Source organism: Mesoplodon mirus, assembly GCF_964341445.2.
Source record: "Mesoplodon mirus genome assembly, chromosome: 13".
NCBI lineage: Eukaryota > Metazoa > Chordata > Mammalia > Artiodactyla > Ziphiidae > Mesoplodon > Mesoplodon mirus.
The window spans coordinates 6,993,106-7,012,143 of NC_138989.1; the positions used below are offsets into that span (position 1 = coordinate 6,993,106).

At 57.2% G+C, this 19,038-nt stretch overlaps 1 protein-coding gene across 4 annotated transcripts in view; it reads left to right on the plus strand.

Moving 5' to 3' along the window:
* PITPNM2 (phosphatidylinositol transfer protein membrane associated 2) overlaps positions 1-19,038 on the plus strand; it is a 146,061-nt gene that overhangs the window by 63,116 nt on the left and 63,907 nt on the right. Inside the window, exon 1 of one of the 4 annotated variants that reach the window (XM_082640927.1) lies at positions 4,455-7,704. The exons of the other annotated variants lie outside the window; for them this stretch is intronic. The gene's annotated coding sequence lies outside the window, so the exon portion shown is untranslated. Of the gene's footprint in view, positions 1-4,454; positions 7,705-19,038 lie in introns of those variants that run through there. 4 annotated transcript variants of the gene reach the window in all.

Sequence of the window (19,038 nt, forward strand, 5' to 3'; positions counted from 1 at the left end):
GCCCCCTGCCTCCCCCACGCGCCGGCCGGCCTGGCTGCATTGCTGGTACCCCTTCAGGCTTGCTGCGTGGGCGCAAGGGGTCCACCTTATGCCTTACTTTGATTTTCTGAGCTCGTCTAGCCCAGAAACAGGAGTAAAGCAAGTTCTCAGAGAGTAAAACAAGTAGCCAGGCAGGATGTGGAAAGGTGGAAGGCGAGGGACCGCCTGGGTGTGAGCCCCGCTCTGAGCAGTGGCTAGGTGTAGACCAGGTCTCCTGAACCCCCGCCTGTGCTGGCTTCCCCACGCTGGGGGGATCTGGGCGTTCTGGGCCCTTGCCCACCTCTATCCTTCCTCACCGCCCACAGCGCCACTGTGAGGCTCCAAGGCACATTGTCACATCCACGGCCGGGGACCCTGTCTGTCCCTGTAATAATCTTCCCATGGATGTGCCATGTCTAGGGGGAAAGCCCACCATCAAGTGGGGGGGTCCTGCGGGCGCTGAGTGTGGTCACCCTTTGGGACGGTGGGCCTGGGACTCCAGGGCAGGGGTCTCAAACCATGGGGCGGGGCCACCATCACTGGGAGTTGGTCCACAGTGTGGGGGAGGGGCAGACCCAGACCTGTGGGGTGGAGTACTGTCCTCTACAGAGTCTTCATTCATTCACTCACGCGCTTATTCATTCATTCCAAAGACTCATTCAGTGCCTGCTGGGTGCCAGGCTGTCCTCTAGACCCTGGGGATACAGCAGTGAAAACAACCCAACCAAAATCCCTGACCCCATGAAGCCTCCATTCCAGTGGGAAAGACAACTTTAAAAAAAGAACGTGCGCCACCATGGATGAACCCGAAAGATGTTACCCTGTGTAAAATAAGCCAGACACAAAAGGACAGATACTGCATGATTCCACTTACATGAGGTGCCTAAAGCAGTTAAGTTCAAAGTAGAGGGGTGGGTACCAGGGGCCGGAGGGAGGGTGGAATGGGGAGCCAGTGTTTACTGGGGACAGAGTTCCAGTTTTACAAGATGAAGGTCTGGAGATGGACGGTGGCGATGGCTGCACAGCAGGGTGAAGGTCCGTAATGCCACTGAACTGTACACTTGAAAATGATTCAGATGGTAAGTTTGATGTTACATGTATCTTACCACAATTCAAACGATAAAAATAAAAGAAGAAAGAAAAGCCCACGGTATATTAGATGGGGATCGAAGCTGTGAAGTAAATGGGAAAGTCAGGGGAGTGCCGGGGCTGGGGCTGAGTCTGAAATAAGTAAGGGGGTCGAGGAAGGCCTCAGTGAGGAGGGTCCCAGAGCCGAGGCTACCGGGGAGGCTGCTCTGGGCAGAGGGTGCCTGGGTACAGATGCCCCGAGGCAGGCAGGGCAGGGCCTCCAGGCCTTCCCCTGTGAGTGGGGTGAGACCAGGTGACTTCAGAGTGCAGGCTTGACGGGGATCCCTCTGGCCATCCTGTCGGGGAGGCAGGGGCATGCGGGAAGCTAAAAGAAGGCTTTGCAGGGGGAGGCGGAGCCAGCCGGGCCCCGGGTCCTCGGCGGCCATTCCCAGCTCTGGGTGACCCATAGCTGTTGGTGGGCTCAGAGCACAACCGGAGTGATGGTTGTTTGTGGTTGTGCTTAAGTTTTTCTGGAGTCCCCACTGCCACCCCCGAGATGTCACTTCTCTCTGACTTGGGAGGGGTTGGGGTGGGTGAGGGACAGCAATGGGATGGCTTGGCCAGGCTTCAGGTCTGACTTTGAAGCCGCACAGCCGTCGCCTGGGCCCTTGACCTGCCCTGGCACGGGGTCAGGTGCTGGGGCCCCCCTCCTAGCCGGGCCTGTTCCAGAGTCTCCTGCCTCTCAGCAGGCCCATGCCAGCCAGGCTGGGGGGGAGTTGGGGGCCTGAGCTTCAGCCCCAACTCCTGCCGCCTTGCCGTGTGCTCCACCAGCTGAGTCTGGGTTTCTGCATCTGTAAAGTGAGGTTTGGATTCTAGTCCAGCTGCCGTGCCAGGGCACAAGCTGTGAGAACAGCTTTGTGCACGTGGGAAGGTGTCCCTGAGGACCTGAGACAGTGCAGCCCGAGACCATGAAACCCCTGCACAACCCCACGGGGGTCCACCGCTGCCACTTTAGGAATGGGGGGAGGGTCTATTCCAATCCTTCATCTCCTGCCCGGACATTCTAGGGATGACCTCAGGAGTTGCTGGGGGTTCTAGAATAGAGATGGGGTTCTAGAATAGGGGTCTAGGGCCAATAGGGGCAGGAGGAGAGGTTAGCGGTTCAGGGACCTACAGCATTACGGAGTCCACCACGTCCACCCCCCAGCTGGCACCTGTTTTGTTCCCTGGGAGCCCAACTGCTCACCCTCTGTCCTTTTAGAGGGAGCCTTGGGGGCCAGGCTGCAGACAGAAGCTCACTCCACTGCCCAGACACCATGGGGTAAGTAGGGAGAGGAAGGGATGAAGGAAAAGACAGAGGAGCTAGGTGCTGGGCTTCGACCGCGTCCTGCCTTCCCATCCCAGTAAGTCCTTAGAGCTGCTCTGTCCAGGGTGATCACCACCAGCCCCCGTGTGACTTCTTAATTTTAATTTTAAATTAAAGTGAAATAAAATGAAAAATTCCATTGTCCAGTCACACTAGTCACATTTCAGGTGCTCAGTAGCCCATGGGCTAGTGGCGGCCGTACTGGACAGCCAGGCGTAGAACACATCCGTCAACCCAGAAAGTTCCATGGGGCGGCGCCAGTCTCATCTCTAGAGCAACCCCAAGTGGTAGAGACTGTTGCCCGCCTTTTACAGATGGAGAAGCTGAGGCTCAGAGAGGGGAAATGGCTTGCTAGTCAGGCCGCCAGGGAGTGTAAGAGAGTACTCAAACCTGGGTGCGTCGAGCCTCAGAGCGTGGATACGGGGTCCATGTGCACAAGTGTCCTGCTGCCCAGAGGGCTGCTTCTTGGGACAGAGGAGACCAAAGCCTACTCGCTGGCCACACACATGCTCTGGGACCTCTGCCTCAGTCCCCAGGGCCAGGTGGAGCCCCCCGCAGGCTCGATTACCCAGTGAGGAGCAATGCTTTAATGAAAAGGCCAGACAAGGATTAACATTCTGTTTGGGGCCTCCGGGGCTGCACCTTTGAGACCGAATCCCAAATCCCCTAGGAGAGGCTTCAGGAAACATCACTGGACTCTGAAAAACTCATTCTAAAAGTAAGAGAACGATAGCCAAAAGCTGGAAACAGCCCACGTGTCCGATGAATCCGATGCTGTGATTCAGCCATAAAGAGGAATGAAGCACTGACCCAGGCTACAAAGTGGACGAACCTCGAGAACATGATGCAAAGTGAAAGAGGCCGCACACAAAAGGCCACAGAGTGGATGATCCCATTGATATGAACTGTCCAGAGCAGGTAAATCCACAGAGACAGAAAGCAGGCTGGTGGTTGCCCAGAGCTTGGGGGAGGCGGGATGGGGAGTGAGTGCCTATCAGGTTTGGGGGTGATGAAGATGTTCTGGAATTAGAGGTGACGGTGGCACAGCACCATGAATGCACTCCATGCCTCTGAACTGCGTACTTTAAAATGGCAAAAATGGTCAGTTTTATAGGTGTTTTGCCACATTAAAAGTGAGAGGAGGGCTTCCCTGGTGCTGCAGTGGTTGAGAATCTGCCTGCTAATGCAGGGTACACAGGTTCGAGCCCTGGTCTGGGAGGATCCCACATGTCGCGGAGCAACTGGGCCCGTGAGCCACAACTACTGAGCCTGCGGCGTCTGGAACCTGTGCTCTGCAACAAGAGAGGCCGCGATAGTGAGAAGCCTGCGCACCGTGATGAAGAGTGGCCTCCGCTTGCCACAACTAGAGAAAGCCCTCACACAGAAATGAAGACCCAACACGGCAAAAATAAATAAATACATTAATAAACTCCAACCCCCAATTAAAAAAAAAAGTGAGAGGAAATGGTAGGATGTAGGTAGTGCATGTATGGATGTTCTTTAGGAAATGTGTTCAGCTTTGCTATTTGTGTGAACCTTTTCATAATAAAGCGTCGAGGGGGAAAGTGAGAAGAGGATTGTGAAGAGAAGAATGTGTCCCAGGTCATGGCATTCAGAGATAGGACTCCAGTGGGTCCGCCCTGAAGTCTTTCTGTGACAGAGCTGCAAGGCCTTGGCCTCTCCGTTGGCTTCAGCCATTCTGGGGCCTCTGTCCTGACCGTGGGGAGCGAGGGGAGGTGGGACAATGGGTACTGTTCCTGCCATGTTTCCGTCCCCCTGAGGAGACAGCGTCCCTGAGATGGTGTCCACGCCCCTCCACCGGCCCCTGCTGTTTTGGTGTCCAGGTTAGGAGATGGCAGGGTTGTGCCCGTTTGAGATCAGGAGTGGGGGCCCAGAGGTGGGCCTGGATGCGCCCCTGTCATGTCTTCTCCAAGAGGAGGAGTGGAGACCCCAGCCCAGACCTCCCTGGCCCCATTCCTGCAGCTTGGAGTGGGTGCAGGGCCAGCAGCCACGGCCAGTCCTGGAGCTGGGGTCGTGGACAGGAGTAGTGGCAGGGCTGGCGCAGGCAGGTGGGAGAGCCAGCCCAGCGTGGGAGAACCACAGGGAGCCAGGGCCATGGAGTCTTCAGGGGCCGTCCACCCGCAGGGCCGTCCACCCGGGAGGGCCATCCACCCGCAGGGCTGTCCACCCAGCAGGGCCGTCCACCCGCAGGGCCGTCCACCCGGGAGGGCTCACTCCCTTTGTCCTTCTCCTCCACTCCCTGCATAGGAGGTTCTGTGCATCGAGGTCCTCCCCTAGTTGGACGTCCCCTCATCCCTGAGGGTGGGAAATGTGGCCGAAACTCATGGGGAAATGTGACTCGGGGTCTGGAGACTCTAATCTTTAGAAACGGGGAGGCAGGTGGAGGTCAGAGTGCCTCCCCAGACACCAGGGCCCCAGGTGGTACCCAGGCCGTTGGGAGAGGCTCTGGTCCCCTCAGTCCCCGGGGAGTCTGGCTGGACGGGCGGCGTGGTGTGAGATGAGGGGCGGGAGCGCCAGTGAGCCTGGCGAGGAAGACTTGAACCTCCTGCCCCCTCAACCCCGTCTCCTCCAGGGGGCAGAGAACTGCTGCTACTTGCCCCACTGGGTCAGGCCAGTTCCCCTCCCAGTCTGGCCGCCTCGGGCCCAGAAGGCCCGGTTTGGTGGAGGCTGCACCAGAAGTGTGGGGATTGGCTCTGAGCTGATGCCTTCTCTCTGGCATAAGGTTCCTCCACCCGCCTCAGGCTCTGCCAGCGGCTCCCCTTTCTCCATGGCAACTTAGCTCAGTGGTCCCAGTGGAGGAGAGAGAATCAATTCTCCTCTTCCCTCCCTCCCTCTCCTCTCTCCCCACCCCTTCCTCTTGGCTTCCCTTCCTCCTTCGTCCCTGCCGGGCTTGCGGCTCCTCCATCCATCCGTCCATCCGTCCGTCCCTCTGTCTCCGAGGCGCCCTCCCGTCTCCAGGCATGAGTTGCCGGCGGAGCTGCGTGCCAGGGGCGGCTCCCTGAGGCCGTCAGCATGGGGAGCTTGGGGGACCTCCGCAGACATGGGGGGCTGCTGGACCAGCCCCAGGCCGGCTCCTGTGGCGTGTGGCTCCCAGCTCTAACACTTTGTCTCCCCTCTTCCCTTTCCTTACATTTTCTTCCTGAAAGGTAATTTTCTGCTAAAACTGTCAGAGCCTTAGGATGGGTTTATTAGCAAGGCAGGCTCTGTCCTGGTCACGTGGGCTGCTGTTTTCCCTGGAGTAGCTGGGATGGAGGGAGAGAGGGAGGGAGAGGCATGGCCTGACTCAGAGCTCAGAGGGGACACAGCAGAGTTTGGGTGTGTGGGGGGGGTCTTTCCTCCAGGGCGGCTATGAGAAGCCCACTCCCGACTCCTGGTGCCTGGGTCTGTGGCTGTCTGTCGCTCTTCCATTTTTCAGCCCAACTGCTACACAACATGAGCAGTCTGCTTTCCTGGACCGTGGTCTGACCAGGGGGAAGGGAAGGGAATTTAGGGGCATGCACATGCACCCCAGACGGGGCAGGTCTACCAAGTGTCGATGGCTGGGTACAGGTTTCTCTGTCTCATCCGTTCTTGCCTGAAAATGGAGTTCAGTAGGGAAATGTTTTGTCCCCGTAACCAAGCCTCTCCGAGAAGATGGTGTAGTGAAGATCAGCCTCTGGCTGGTTCCCGGCACAGGGGGTCCCGGCAGCCTGGCTGTCGTGGCACCACCATCTGTCTGGGACAGCCCCTCAGCAGAGTTTGGTTCAGACAGGATCCTGAGACTGCTGCCCAGTGGGTCGAGATTTTTCCCTTGTCTCCACCCCATCTCCAACCATGGCGTTCAGGACGGCTTCTGCATGGCTCTCCTGGAAGGAATCAATGAGGTTAATCCATCAGCTGCCCGTCCCGGGGGCACTCTCGGGATCCACGCCACTCCCGTTACCTCTGCCTTCTGGCAGCAGATGATGGAAAAAAGAACCCCCCGCTGTCAACTGGTACATCTATGTTGATGGAAAGTGAGGCCCGAAGAAAACGGATTTAGCACCCAGTTCTTAGAAGCCATGGGTTTGAATGGTGCTTGAGAGGAAGCCCTGTGTGATCTTTAAATAGAAAGCGAACACCAGTGACTCACAAGGAGACTTGAAAGTTTGGTTCAGGTATCGGGGGGGAAACAGCAGTCAGCTCTGAACGGGGTCCCCACGTTGGGGGCTGAAACGGCAGGGAGTCTAGACATTCAGGCATGTGTCTCAGAGTCAGGCTTCTGATTGGATTATACATTTGTTTTCAGCATTATCTCTGGCAGATTGCTTTAAAAACAGACGGCCCAAGGCAGCCCCCCCAACCCCGCCGCCAGTCTGGGTCTGTGGTCAGGTCTCTTTAAACCACATTTGCTCATCTCCCAAAGCCCTGTTTCACTAAAGCCGCCTTAGACTCTGAGTCCTTGGTGCTTCTCTTTGATAATCAGATCGGTTCCTGTTGGGCAGGATGAAAATGCTTTTGTGTCTGCAGCATCTGTGCTGTGTCTTGCTTTTCCTTTGCTTTGAGGCTGGCATCTGTCACCGAGACCCTCCTGGCATCTGGGCGCTGTGCAGGCTTCTTAATGACATTAGCGGCGTCTGGATTCTGGTTGGTTTGCAGTAAATTCTGATGGGTTTACGAGTCGTGCGATGGGGTGGGGAGGCGGTGTGCCGGTCGGGCTTGGTTTGGTTTTGGTTTGCTGGCGAACGGAAAATCTGATGTGACACGTAAAAGGTCAGCCCCTTGAGTGGCAGCATTCATTCTCAGCTTTGCTCGCAGCCTCCACGGGAGGTGGCTGCAGCTGGAGTTACTCTGCCCGCCGGGCTCTTTCATGGGCGTCCAGGGTGCGGGTTGCTTTGGCAATCCACGTGTGTGTTGAATCAGCAAGCCGGCAAGTCGGAAGGATGGCGGAGCAGGGCTGGCGACGGAGGGGGAGGGAGGCAAGGCTCCGCCAACCCGCCCGCTTTCATCCAAAGTGAATCCTGAGTGCTCCGTGCCAGCCTCCCCATCCCCCCACCCCCACCCCCACCCCCGGCACCAGGAGCCAGCCTTCTTTCTTAGTGGGATTTCACATAGCGGTGCCTTACTTGAAAGCATCGTAAAGAGCCGCCGAGGGTGTGGGAGCAGGTCGGAGAGGTGAGAGCCCCGGCTGCTGATGGCTCCAGCCGCCGAAAGTGTGGAAAGCTCATTCCAGGAAAAGTGGACTAGTCGCCGTGTTGGCTGGCTTTCAGGCGGTGAGTGGCTGTTCTTTAATTCCACGGGAGCACTGGGATTCAGGGGCGGGCTCGGTGGGAAGCCTGGTGGTTCGGACAAACCTCGCGAAACCCGTAACGCTCCACGGGGAAAGTTTGGTTTGTCTTCTCCTGTGCGCTGGCGTCGCCCACCCAGGCTGTGTCGGGAGGGACAGGCGGTGCTGGTTCAGCATCAGGGACTCTAGGACTCGGGACCACAACTGCCTTGGGAGGCTGAGCCTGTGCCCCAACCCAGCCCTGTTGCCCAGACTGAGAAAATCTCTTAGGGGTGGCAGTTCATCTTTTTACACAAATGGCTTAAGAAATTGTGCAGGAGAACAGAAGCTCGTGAACGTTAAATTCTCCCGGTCTGCTGTGCGACGTCCCTGAATACACACATACACACACATATATGCGGTCACACACATGCACACTCACACACACACAGATATGGTTTTCCCTTTTGCCATCAGGGGTGCGTGTACCAGCTGGCATTCTGCCCTCGATAACATGATCTCCTATCAACAGTTGCCGGTACTGATAAGATCGCAGAGCTGTCCTTTTTATGCATCGCTTTTTAGCTCTGTGTCTTACCTGAGTGAGACAGACCATTCGCGTCCACTTCTGGAAGGAGCTGCCTCCTTCTCTTACTGCTCCTCTTTTCCACAACCCCCCCAGGCTCTGCTACGTTGTCAGGTGTTACAGACGTTAGCACATTTGTGTCTGCTGAGGAAGCCATGGGTGCCAGCTTTTCATCCTGGGCTGCTGAGGGTCTCAAGCCGAAAGAAAGGGGGGTCGTCAGAGAGAGACTGCTAAGCTTCAGAGGTGCTGAGCTGCGAGGCCGTGTGTGCACGCGTGTGTGTGTGTGTGTGCCTTCCCCACATTGTTCATATTTGGGCATCTTCAGCTTTGCTTTCCATTTCTCCCCATTGTCTTGTTCATTCCCCTGATCCAACTCTGAACTGGGATCTTAACATCCACCTCACCGGCACCTTCACAAATCTCATCTCATTTAACAGTTTGCAACCACTTTAGACGTGCTTGGTGTTGTCCCATTTTTACATAAGAGGAAACTGAGTCTCAGAGCAGCTGAGTAGCCCACCCTGTGGCACAACCAGAACTCAGATCTCTGACTCATTCATTCATCAGTTACACATGCAGCCTGCCCTGCAATGGGCCCCATGCCACCGGGCTTTGGGATGAAGCGGAGACCCAGTCCTTGCCCTCCAGGGAGGAGTCCCTCCATCCCAGCTGTCGGAGGAGAGAAAAGGAAAGAAGCAGAGGGCAGGCGCTGAAGGAGGTGGCAGCCCTGGGTGGAGTGGGGAGTCCCTCGCTGGCGCCCACCCCAGCCCACCACTCCCGCCTGCTGCACTGTAGACAATCTTGACTGGGTCCTGATCCATCTGTGTTCTCCTGTGGGGGGCAACCTGGCTCACTTTCTTTTAAAAATTAAGACATCATCTAAGGCCTTCCCTGGCGGTCCAGTGGTTAGGACTCCATGCTTCCACTGCAGGGGGCACGGGTTCGATCCCTGGTCGGGGAACTGAGATCCCACATGCCGCGTGGTGCGGCCAAAAAGAAAACAAAAAATTAAGACATCGTCTTGTCATCAGGAAGATAGTCTGCAGAGTGGGCCTGTGTGTTTTATGCTGAGAACTTAGGTGTGGGTGGCTCGGTGTAGAAGGAGGGCCACGTACCCCCGGACACTGTGCCTCAGTGTCCTCATCTGTAACCTGGAGATAGCACCAGCTACTTCGTGCACCTCAGCCTGGAGGAGGCAGGTGTGAGGGTGCTTGGCAATGAACCCCCAAATTGGCATCAGGATTTGTTATCATGCCTTTAGGTATCCTGGTACCTTACTCTCTGATGGCTCAGAAGAGACTGCAAGGTTTAGAGTATATAGATACATGCATATAGATATGCAAAGAGAGAGTGCACCATTGGTAAAGCAAATGATATAAACAGCGATTCTGGGTAGAGAGAATCTGAGAGTTCTTATGTTATCTTTGCAACTTTTCTGTAAATTAGAGATTATGTGAAAGAAAGAAAGAAAGAAAGAAAGAAAAAAGACAGGTGTTCGAGGGCTTTTCCCCAAAGGTGAACACAGTAGTGATATAACAGAGGAGGGTTTGTGCCTTTAGGAGCCCACAAGAAGCCATGTGAACAAAACCCATGACTGGCCCGCCCTGCAGGGGAGAAGGAGCCATTGTAGGGGCCGTTTCAGGTCATGGCCAGGCCACGCTCTTGAGGCAGGGCTCTCCCTGGACACAAGGGCCTCCGAGGTCCAGCTCCTCCCCGGCTCCCTCCCTGGGCTTGCTGAGGCCTTCCCCGGGGCCCGAGTCTCTTCTTCCAGAGGACAGAGCCTGCTGCCTTCCCCAGGCCTGGAGAACGTCGATGGTTTCTTGACAGGGCGCTGGTTTAGTTTTGGTCCGAGCTGCAGCATAGCCTCCCGTGCTGTCAGCCTTGTGGCCTTCTGCTGCCCCCCGGGGTCCGGAGAGCCCCTTTCGGTAAGTCCTTGCGTGGTTGCTGGGAGTTCCGGCACTGCTCCCTGTGGGCCACCCCAGCCTCGATCGTCTCCCCGACAAAGAGAGCGTGGTGGCACCCGAGCCCGGCGCCCGAGCGGGCTCCGCTCCAGGTTCCCCTCGCTGCCGTAGCGAGAAGAGCATTCCTCACCGGGTCCCCCCTCCTCTCTGAAGGCAGCTCAGAGGGTCTCAGGGAGGACAGGAGGGAGCACCAAGGGGGAGTTTGGGGCCCTCTCACACCCTCGGGTGCCCATCGCGCTGGGGGAGCACGGAGGCGGAAACAAGTCAGAGTCACTTGTCCTGTCCCCACTCTGCCATCAGCCCGGGTGTGAGACCTCAGAGACCTCCCTTGACCTCTCCGAGCCTCCGTTTCCCGGTCTGCACAGCAGGGTTACAGAGGGTGTGAGCAGAGCATCGCGATCCCAGCCGGCGCCCTGTGCCTTGTCAAGCACCTCACAGCTGTCGAGGTGTGGACACACCATTATCCCCGCCTGTAGCTGTGACCAGGCTTTGTCAGGGCTGCGGCAGGCTGCACAGACAGGGAGCCGGGAGCGGGGCACTTAAAACACTCTGGCTACCTGGATCCATTTGCCCGCTGGGCCCCTGCTAACTGCGCGGCTAAAGTCCTTCGTCTGGATTCTGGGTTCCTGGGAGGTGGAGGCTGCCCTTGGGGCGGCAGGAAGAGCAGAACTTGTGAGCCACGTGGACCCGGGGTTGAGTCCTGGCTGTGTGACCTGCAGAAGCCACTCAATCCCGTGAGCCAGAGTTTCGCCCCATGCAGGACAGGGGTGATCTTCCCACTGCGGGCGCTGGCTGAGAATGGACCCATAGAAGGAGAGAGATGATGCGGGTGATTGCTTTATAGGGCTGTCCTCCAGGGTAGGACTTAAGAAAAGGGTTCGTTTCAAATGGCCACTCTGTACCAAAGGTCGTCCTAGGATCAGGGCCAGGCCAGCTGCTGCTTTACATGTTCCCAGATGTTTGGAGAGCCAGTGCTGTGTCATGGCCAGCGGGACCTTCCGTCAGAGGTGTGGTCACTAAGCTGCCTGTGGCCTAGAAGATGAAGGCCTGGGCCCCGCCAGCCACCTGAGGGCACATGGCACAGCAGTGTCGCTGTTGGGGAAACCAAGGCCCGGAGGTGTATCTCACTGCTGGAGCTGGGCGTGGCCACAGTGCCAAGGAGGGGGCTCCCCTGGACCCAGAAAAGAGCAGGGGCCAGAATTTATACTTGAATCATCGCCCAGCAGCTTCGGTCTGGAGGTAAGAGGCCGGCTTGACGGCTGCCCCCAGCCCTCTGCCCTCCCGGGCAGCAGACGACACACTGGGATTCCACGTCAGGCCCAGAAGACGGGGCAACTGGCACAGAGACCCAGAGGGGCTTTCCTGAGTCCCCCAGAGCCACGCCGGGCTCAGCTGGGTGGCTCTGGGGGCAGGACAGGGTCCTCCTTCCTCTCCGCACTGGTCCCCACTGCCCTCCACCACCACCCCCACCTTTGTGGCTGTGGAGGGGCCGCGCTGGTGACACAGTGACGTTCCTTCTGTACAGCGCCCGCACGTATCACGACATTCCTGGGCTGCCTCTTGCCCCACAGTCGATCCAGGTTGGGCCGATGCATGAAGGGTCATGTCAATGTGGAGCCCTCCATGGTGTCCCTGCTACCAGTCCGGGCTGAAGAACTGGTTGTTCCTGTGAGGTCATTTAGACAGGCAGCCTGAGGAAGAGGCTCTACCCCGTGCGCCTTGGAGGAGAGCTTCCATCCCACGGGAGCTGGGCTTCTCTCCGACCGCTTGGCAGTCCACGCAGACTCGAGTATATAACAGCCGGCGGGAGGGCTCCTGCCCCGGCAAGCACCACATTCCTCTGAGCTGCCTGACCCGGGTGCTCCACAAGGCCTGTCTCTCTCTGTGGGGGGAAAGGGGGTTTGGGGAGTGGACAACAGCAAGCGCCTTCTGGTGGGGGGCGTCCCAGGGCACAGAGCCACTGCCTGCGTGGTCCTAGGGCCCTTGGAGATGGTCTCACTCAAACCCCTCTGCTTTAGCTGGGAAACTGAGGTCCACGGAGGGCCAGGGACCTACCTCGTCCAGCTCCCTGGACCTCGGTAGCACTACCTTCTATCTGCCGCCTGATAATGTTCAGGGCCTGGGCCCCGTCCCCACGGTGGGTGTGGCACTAGGGCGGGATTTACACCCCTGAGAGCAGCGAGCCGTGCTGCTAGGAGGAGACAGCGGAGCCTCTGGAATCTGCCTGCCTCACTGCGGGGGTGGCTCACCTGCCCCTGGCCTCTCTCCCGTCACCCCCAGGCCACCAGCAGAGGCTCCTGGCTGGGTCTTGCTACCCTGGACTCTCAGCTCACAGCCAGTCACTCAGTGCAAACTTGATGGTTGTGAATTACCAGTGTGCAGAACGCATGCTCGGATGTGGCTTTGCAGTCTCCAAAGCATATTGCATCTGGTTTACTGGGTGAGTCTGGCTGCGGCCCTGTGCGATGGCCAAGGCAGATGCCCAGAGTCTTTTCACGCAGGGGCAGAGGGGTTGAGTGAGCTGCCCGAGGTCAGACGGCAGCTCTGGGACAGAGATCGGACTTCAAATCATTCGCCTAACGAACATTCGCCAGGCGACTGCCTTTATGGAGCAGCTGCTCTGGCCAGGCCCTGGGGAGACGGCTGTGAGCAAGACGCAGGGCCTGAGCTCAGAAGCAAGCTGGGGGCGGGGGGTGGGGTGGTGGTGACATGATGGCTGGAGAGAGTCAACACCAGGCGCCTGTGGAGCTGACCGGGCCCGTGGGGAATCCTCACCTGGGCGAAGGGCTCTTAGAGCACAGGAGGGTCAGTCACCTGATTCCAAGCCCGGGGGTACGCCGGCATGCGTCCCATCACCAGCCAGGCCAGCGGACGGACGTTCTAGTTTTGGCTGTGCCGTGTGACCTCAAGCAGGCCCTGTCCCATGACCGCTCTCTCCACGTGCACAAAGAGGTCAGAGCAGGCCACGTGTTTGCATCCTCTGGTGAGCTCCCCAGGATCCTTGGGGAACCTGTATAAGATGCAGGGTCCTGGGTCTCTCACACAGAGGTTCTAATTCAGTAGGCCTGGAGGGAGGGCCAGGAATCTGCATGTTGAACAAGCTCACGAGACGTTTCTAAAGCAGCTCATCCGTGTACCTCAGTTGGAGAGATGCTGCACTTGGCCATGGTGAAGCCCTTTGAGCGCCGACATCATCAATCCTACGATGACCCTAACCTTGCCCCTTGGCATGGCAGCGTCCGCAGAGCTGGCAGGGTGGAGAGCCAGGGGTTTGCTAATGCTCAGCTGTCTCAGCTCCCACACCTGGCAGGATCCCAGGGGAACCCTGGTCTCGGTTCCGAAGCTTCCAGAAGCCTTGGCCAGCTCCCCACCCCCAATGAGAGGTTCTCCAAAAATGAGACAGATAGGGGATGCTGAGCCAAAGGTCAGAGTGGGGGTCTACCGTTTCTCATCAGAGAAACTGTAGTGCCTGGGTTAGGCCTTCACCCAAGGAGTGCTTCCGGCCGCTTGCTTGGGGCTGGTGCACCTGAGGACTCAGGCAGGCTTGTCTGGCCTGACCAGGTGTGGGAGGCTAGAACAGGCTGTCCAGGCCCCAGCATGGGGAAAGCAGGGAGGCCGGGCGGCTCCACGTCCAGCAGCCACTTCCCCTCGAGAGTCTTCATAGCAGACGGAGAAGGGCTTCTCGCCGGCCCCTCAAGTGACCTTAGCTAATTGGGCTGCAGCCCTTTTGAGAGCCTGGTGACAGGCTTGCTCTGTCCTGCCAAGCACTGGTGTCACCCTCCCAGCCAGGACGCCGTTACCTTTTCTCCCGAACGCTCCCAGAGCAGGGGGACGCTGGCTAATGTCCACGTGGTCAGCTCAGGCTATGTCCTGTTTCCTGATGCTGCAAACCAGTGCGTTACCTTTTCTCCCGAACGCTCCCAGAGCAGGGGGACGCTGGCTAATGTCCACGTGGTCAGCTCAGGCTATGTCCTGTTTCCTGATGCTGCAAACCAGTGCACTAGTGTAGGGGCTGCTGTGACAAAGGACCTCAGGCTGTGTGGTGTAGAACCACAGAGGTATGTTGTCTCACCATTCTGGAGGTCTGAAGTCTGAAATCAAGGTGTCTGCAGGGCCAAGCTCCCTCTGAAGGCTCTAGGGGAGGATCCTTTCTGGCTTCTTCCAGCTTCTGGTGGCCCCATCTTGGCTTGTGGCTGCATCTCTCTGATCTCTGTCTCTGTGTCCACGTGGTTGTCTCCTCTGTGTGTATCTCTGTGTCCTCTCCTTATAAGGACACCCGTCACTGGATTTTGGGTCCATCCTAAATCCAGGATGATCTCCTCTCGAGATCCTTAACTAATTACACCCTCAGAGCCCCTATTTCCAAGTAAGGTCACATTCTGAGGTTCCAGCTGGACATGAATTTGGGGGGGACACTCTCCCACCCGCTCTACCCAGCAGGCAGAGTGTCACCAGGTAAAGGGCAGGTCTGTTCAGCTGGCGGGGGGAGCAGTGGGCTGGCCGCTGGTTCCAGGAAACAGATCTCAGGCTGTGTTGTCAGCCAGGGCAGCTTTGCCTCTGTGAACAGAATCAGAGCCCAGAGCCCAGGAGGTGGTTGCCAAGGGCTCGGCCACCCTGGAGAGGGTGTGCCATTTGGACGCCTGCTTTACGGTGTCCTGGGCAAGAAAAGCTGAACGAGGCTCTGAAGAGCCAGCCTCAGGACCAGGTTGAATCCCAGGGAGACAGACTGCTCAAGCGTAAGAACTTTCCAACAGGACCTTGTAGTGGGGAGCGGCCCGTCCTGGGAGGTGCTTTCGCAGCCCTTGCAGGGCTGATGTCGCAGAGAGCATTCAAGCCCCATCCTGAGAGCTCCGAGCCTGTGCTTGTCAGGGACTGACCGCCCCGTCCGACAGCCACGGGTCCAGGTCAGAGACTCACCCAAGGGCAGCCAAAGAGCTGCGGCAGAGCCAGCCCCGGCCCGCTGGACCCTCCCTCTGGCTGGTTTGTGGGTTTGTGGGGGGGGAGGGGCGCCCTCCCGCGCTGGCGTCAACTCCTCTGCAAGGCCCGACACCCCTCCCCGTGCCCCTCCCACCCTGTCGGCTTCTGCAGCTAGGTCTCCCTCCCCCGCTCTGTCCTGAAGCTCCACGTCCTGCCAGCTTCGCCCAGGACCCCTCCCACGGCCGGCTGGGCACTCCGCCTGCCCCCGGCTCTGCCGCTCTCTGAGCACCGAGCCCTCGCTGGGCACTTCACCCGGGGCACAGTGTGGAGTTGTCATCTAGGTGCTTGGCACCTGCAAGAGCCTTCTTCTCTGTGTCCAGGGCCTGTCCCAGACGAGATGCCCTGAACACGTCTCAGCCATGAGGGTGATGTTGGTCTCCAGACAACTATGTGTACACCAGGCTGGATGTTTTTGGAGGGCATGAGGTCCAGCCCCGTCTTAACCTCCTGCAGACCTTGGGCAAGTCCTTGTCCCTCAATGGGCCCTGTGTCCCCATCAGCTAAGGAAAGACGGATCCTGCTGCTGTGTGAGACCCTTCCTGTGTCTGACTTCTGGAAACCAGGGGTGATGGAGGGGACCTTGACACGGTGCCCGAGATGCGAGCATTCCCCATTGCCAGGACCAGATGCCCCACGGCTGCCTGGCTGCTGGCATCTCAGCCGCCTGTCTGCCTCCCTTCCCACACCTGTGATGTCCCTCAGACCCTCCTGCTCAGAGAGAACAGCCTTGCTAATGAAGCCACCGCTGATTCCCAGCCCCGCCCAGGCTGCTGTCCACTGGAGCCACCTGGCTCATACTCAGCAGGTTTAAATTTTTTTTATTGAGATGAGATTCACATAACGTAAAACTGTTTTAAAGTATACAATTCAGTGGCATGTAGTACACTCACAATGTTGTGTAACCACTACGACTGTCTAGTTCCAAAACATTTTCATCACCCCAAAAGGAAACCCTGTGCCCAGTTCTGGGGCTTTTCTGTTTTATTTTAAAATTGTGATAAAATACACATAACAAAATGTACCATTTTAAGTGTCCGGTTCAGTGGTTAAGTACATTCACATTGTGCAACCATCACCCCCATCCATCTCCAGAACTCTTTTCTTTCCCCAAACAGAAAATGTCCCCATTAAACACTAAACCCCATCCCTTCTCCCCCAGCCCCTGGCACCCACCATTCTCCTTTCTGTCTCAATGAATCTGTCTGGGTGCCTCGTAGAAGTGGAATCATACAGTACTTGTTCTTTTGTGTCTGGTTTATTTCATGTAGCATCATGTCTTCCAGGTTCATCCATGTTGTAACATGAGTCAGAATTTCCTTCCTTTTTAAGGCTGAATAACATTCCATTGTATGGATCGACCACATTTGTTTATCAGTTCATCCGTCAATGGACACGTGGATCGCATCCATCTTTTGGCTATTGTGAGTCCAACCCTGGGGCTTTTTTGAGAGGCTAATGAGAAAAGCACAGGGCCAGCGGTCTGACTGGGCTGTCGGACTCCCAGTATATGCTCCCACCTCCCTTAATCCATAATTAGCTCCAGACCGCTGAGCCCAGGCCCCAGTGGAAAGAAGATCATTCCAGAATGCCCTACACCACCTGTACCTTTCTCTCCGAGCCATGCTGCGCCTTCCCTGCCCTTGGGCCCCCACTTTCTCCTCCAGAAAGATAAGGGCACAGCTTGCTGAGAACCTCAGCCCTCAGTGGAACTGGCTGACCTTGGCCATGTCGCTTCCTTTCTCTGAGCCCTTGCCTGTCATCTGTCAGAAGGACGTAATAACCTGTGTCCACCACTCCCGTGGGGCTCTTCGAAAACCCCCTAAGTGGCTGTTCGCATCCTTGGGCCTCCACTCTTTACTGCCGGCCCTGTTCCCCCTTTCATTCTGTACACAGATGTTTTCTGAGCACCTGCCCTGGGTGAGCTGGGGCTGCAGGTGGGGGGCTGTCCAGCACACGGGGCTTTGAGCAGCCTTGGAGGGATGACCAGACATATCAGGCCGAGGCGGAGTTCACTTCTGGAAGGAGGTGCCTAGTGCCCCAGTGTCATCTTATTTAATCCCACCTAACCCAGTGAGGTGGGTGATGTTCCTACAGACGGGTAAACTGAGGCCCAGAGCAGTTAAATGACTTGCTCGAAGGCAAGGCTTAAGTTCGAACTTAGGTCCGTCTGTTCCAAAGCTAGTCTTCCCCACCGCATCTTGCTGCCTCCCACTAGCTTCGTTTGTTTCACTATCTGGTTTTATTCTCTTTTTTGCAGGGTGAGGGGATGGTGCCCGCCCCCGCCGCCCCCGCCGCCCCCGCGCCGGCTGTTCAGTGCCTCCTCGCTCCCCACTCTGTTGACATGGGGCATTTGCTGCCGCTGGTTTTGTTTTTGACCCAGTCAGCCTGGCAGGGAAGTGGCGGGCTATGTGCAGAGCTTCCCAAAATAGCCCCAGGCTCCCCGCCAAAGATAGGAGAGCCAGACTGTGTGCGGTGGGCTTGGACCAGTTCAGATGACTCAGTTCCGGGTACCCCAGCCAGCCCCTCTTCTTCCTGACCTCCCCTCGAGCTCACCTGCCCCGCACCTCCCCCAGCCTGGGCCACCGGATGCTGCTTCACACCCCTGTGCCTGAGATGGCCTTACTCCCAGGAGTGCCCAGAGGCTGCGGAGGGCTGCCAGCTTCGGGCTGCTGGCTTGGGTGGGTAGCCCTGACCTGGAATCAGGGCTTCTCATTCCCTCCCTGTGACTGACTTGCCTGGTTTGACCTTGACCAAGTCCCCGCCAGCCTCTTGGCTTCAGTCTTCCAGTTGGAGATGGGGAGAGCACATCTGTCTACTGCCTTGTGTCGTCGTGGGGATGGGGGTCCCAGACGGTGGGGGGAAGGTTGGTGATAAAAATAGCGATGTTATTTCTTCCAATCCTGACTGTTTTGAGTTGAGGGTACAGTTCAGAGGGAAGCCCTCCGTTAGCAGGGCTGTCCCAGCATCACCATCTCCGTCATCGTGGTACTGATGGCAGCCGCTGCTGTTCCTTGGGTGTTGTGTGCTGGGCACTTTACATTCATCGTCTCTTTTTTTTTTTTTTTTTGCGGTACGCAGGCCTCTCACTGTTGTGGCCTCATCCGGTTGTGGAGCACAGGCTCCGGACGCGCAGGCTCAGCGGCCATGGCTCACAGGCCCAGCCGCTCCGCGGCATGTGGGATCTTCCCGGACCGGGGCACGAACCCGTGTCCCCTGCATCGGCAGGCAGACTCTCAACCACTGTGCCACCAGGGAAGCCCCATCGTCTCTTAATTAATCCCCCCTGACTACCCTATGGGGGTGTCCATGGCATTGGACTGACTTCTATAAATGTGAGAACTCAGGCTCAGAGAGTTTAACTTGCCAAGACCCAGTGGAGGGTGGAGCCGCCATGGGAACCCGCTCTGGCTTCAAAACTGGGTTCTGCCTGTGATGTCTTGCCCCCTCCTCCAGGGTAAGCCTGTCCCTGCTCTAGGCTTCCCTCTCCAGACCATGAACCTAGTCTCATGGGGGCTGCCCTTGGCATCCACAGCAGCTCAAAGATTCTGTCTGTGTTCACCCAGGGAACCTGGTATAGGACAGAGACACACTAAGGCTTGGCCTCAAAGAGAGCCATGAGGTCATAAGGGCATCTCTGGAACTGAAGGGGCCGCACCTTTAACACCCCCCTTATTTATTTATTTGTTGAAGTAGAGTTGAGTTACAGTGTTGTGTCAGTTTCTGGTGTACAGCAAAGTGATTCAATTATATGTATATATATATTCTTTTTCTTTTTAAAAAATGACAGTTGTATATATATTTTTAAGTTTCATTTATT